Source organism: Arachis duranensis, chromosome 9 (assembly GCF_000817695.3).
Source record: "Arachis duranensis cultivar V14167 chromosome 9, aradu.V14167.gnm2.J7QH, whole genome shotgun sequence".
Lineage (NCBI taxonomy): Eukaryota > Viridiplantae > Streptophyta > Magnoliopsida > Fabales > Fabaceae > Arachis > Arachis duranensis.
Genome location: NC_029780.3, coordinates 59764827 through 59768008, shown reverse-complemented (window position 1 = coordinate 59768008; position 3182 = coordinate 59764827).

The following is a 3182-nucleotide window of genomic DNA, read 5'->3' as shown; positions in this document are numbered from 1 at the left end:
TGAAAAGGTTCACCCAGTCATGTGTCTGTGGCATTTATGTATCCGGTGGTAATACTGGAAAACAAAGTGCTTAGGGCCACGGCCAAGACTCATAAAGTAGTTGTGTTCAAGAATCAACATACTAAACTAGGAGAATCAATAACACTATCTGAATTTTGAGTTCCTACAGATGCCAATCATTCTAAACTTTATAGTATATTCTCTTCCTTTTATCCTATTTGATTTTCAGTTTCTTGGGGACAAGCAACAATTTAAGTTTGGTGTTGTGAAGAGCGGATAATTTATACGTTTTTTGGCATTGTTTTTAGGTAGTTTTTAGTAAGTTCTAGCTACTTTTTAGTATGTTTTTATTAGTTTTCATGCAAAATTCATATTTCTGGACTTTACTATGAGTTTGTGTGTTTTTCTGTGATTTCAGGTATTTTCTGGCTGAAATTGAGGGATCTGAGCAAAAATTTGATTCAGGCTGAAAAAGGACTGCTGATGTTGTTGGATTCTGACCTCCCTGCACTCGAAATGGATTTTTTGGAGCTACAAGAGTCCAATTGGCTCACTCTCAATTGCGTTGGAAAGTAGACATCCAGGGCTTTCCAGAAAAATATAATAGTCCATACTTTGCTTGAAGATAAATGACGTAAATTGGCATTTAACCCTAGTTTCATGTTCCATTCCGGCGTTAAACGCCAGAAACAGGTTGCAAATTGGAGTTAAACGCCCAAAACAGGTTACAACCTGATGTTTAACTCTAGAAACAGCCCAGACACGTGAAAAGCTCAAGTCTCAGCCCCAGCACACACCAAGTGGGCCCCGGAAGTGGATTTCTGCACTATCTATCTTAGTTTACTCATTTTCTGTAAACCTAGGTTACTAGTTTAGTATTTAAACAACTTTTAGAGATTTATTCTGTACCTCATGACATTTTAGATCTGAACTTTGTATTCCTGACGGCATGAGTCTCTAAACTCCATTGTTGGGGGTGAGGAGCTCTGCTGTGTCTCGATAGATTAATGCAATTATTTCTGTTTTTGATTCAAACACGCTTGTTTCTATCTAAGATATTCATTCGCACTTCAATATGATGAATGTGATGATCCATGACACTCATCACCATTCTCCGTTCTACCTTAGATTGAATGAGTATCTCTTGGATTCCTTAATCAGAGTCTTCGTGGTATAAGCTATAATCCATTGGCAGCATTCTTGAGAATCCAGAAAGTCTAAACCTTGTCTGTGGTATTCCGAGTAGGATTCAGGGATTGGATGACTGTGATGAGCTTCAAACTCACGAAGGTTGGGCGTAGTGACAGACGCAAAAGGATCAATTGATCCTATTCCAGCATGAGTGAGAACCGACAGATGATTAGCCGTGCGGTGACAGCGCACCTGGACCATTTTCACTGAGAGGACGGATGGTAACCATTGACAACAGTGATCCACCAACACACAGCTTGCCATAGGAGGAACCTTGCGTGCATGAAGAAGAAGACAGGGGGAAAGCAGAGATTTAGAAGACAAAGCATCTCCCAAACTCCAACATATTCTCCATTACTGCATAACAAGTATTATTCAATCCATGCTTTTTATTTACTACCAATCAAAACTGAGAATTATTATTATCCTGACTAAGAGTTACAAGATAACCATAGCTTGTTTCAAGCCAACAATCTCCGTGGGATTCGACCCTTACTCACCGGTGCACGAAATCGTGATCATCAATGGCGCCATCAACATGGTATGCTCAATTGCAATCTCAACTCTTATCACAACTTCGCACAACTAACCAGCAAGTGCACTGGGTCGTCCAAGTAATAAACCTTATGCGAGTAAGGGTCGATCCCACGGAGATTGTTGGTATGAAGCAAGCTATGATCATCTTGTAAATCTCCGTCAGGCAGATTCAAATGGTTATGGAGGATTAATGATTAAAAGATAAATAAAACATAAAGTAAAGATAGAGATACTTATGTAATTCATTGGTGAGAATTTTAGATAAGCGTATGGAGATGCTTTGTCCCTTCCGTCTCTCTGCTTTCCTACTGTCTTCATCCAATCCTTCTTACCCCTTTCCATGGCAAGCTATATGTTGGGCATCACCGTTGTCAATGGCTACAGTCCTGTCCTCTCAGTGAAAATGTTCAACACGCTCTGTCACAGCACGGCTATTCATCTGTCGGTTCTCAATCATGTCGGAATAGAATCCAGTGATTCTTTTGCGTCTGTCACTAAAGCCCCACAATCGCGAGTTTGAAGCTCGTCACAGTCATTCAATCCTTGAATCATACTCAGAATACCACAGACAAGGTTTAGACCTTCCGGATTCTCTTGAATGCCGCCATCAATTCTAGCTTATACCACGAAGATTCTGAGTAGGGAATCCAAGAGATATGCGCCCGGTCTAAGGTAGAATGAAAGTGGTTGTCAGTCACGCGTTCATAGGTGAGAATGATGATGAGTGTCATGGATCATCATATTCATCATGGTGAAGTGCAACGAATATCTTAGAATAGGAATAAACTGAATTGAATAGAAAATAGTAGTAATTGCATTAAAACTTGAGGTGCAGCAGAGCTCCACACCCTTAATCTATGGTGTGTAGAAACTCCACCATTGAAAATACATAAGAACAAGGTCTAGGCATGGCCGAATGGCCAGCCTCTCATAATCTAAGAACTAGATGTCCAAAGATGATCCTAAGATCTAAAGTGATCAAAAGATTTAAAATACAATAGCAAAAGGTCCTATTTATAGAGAACTAGTAGCTTAGGGTTTACAAAGATGAGTAAATGACATAAAAATCCACTTCTAGGCCCACTTGGTGTGTGCTTGGGCTGAGCATTGAAACTTTCATGTGTAGAGACTTTTCTTGGAGTTAAACGCCAGCTTTTGTGCCAGTTTGGGCATTTAACTCCCATTCTTGTGCCAGTTTCGGCGTTAAACGCCAGAATTCTTGAGCTGATTTTGAACGCTGGTTTGGGCCATCAAATCTCGAGCAAAGTATGGACTATTAACATTGCTGGAAAGCCCAGGATGTCTACTTTCCAACGCAATTAAGAGCGCGCCAATTGGGCTTCTGTAGCTCCAGAAAATTTACATCGAGTGCAGGGAGGTCAGAATCCAACAGCATCTGCAGTCCTTTTTAGCCTTTGAATCAGATTTTTGCTCAGGTCCCTCAATTTCAGCCA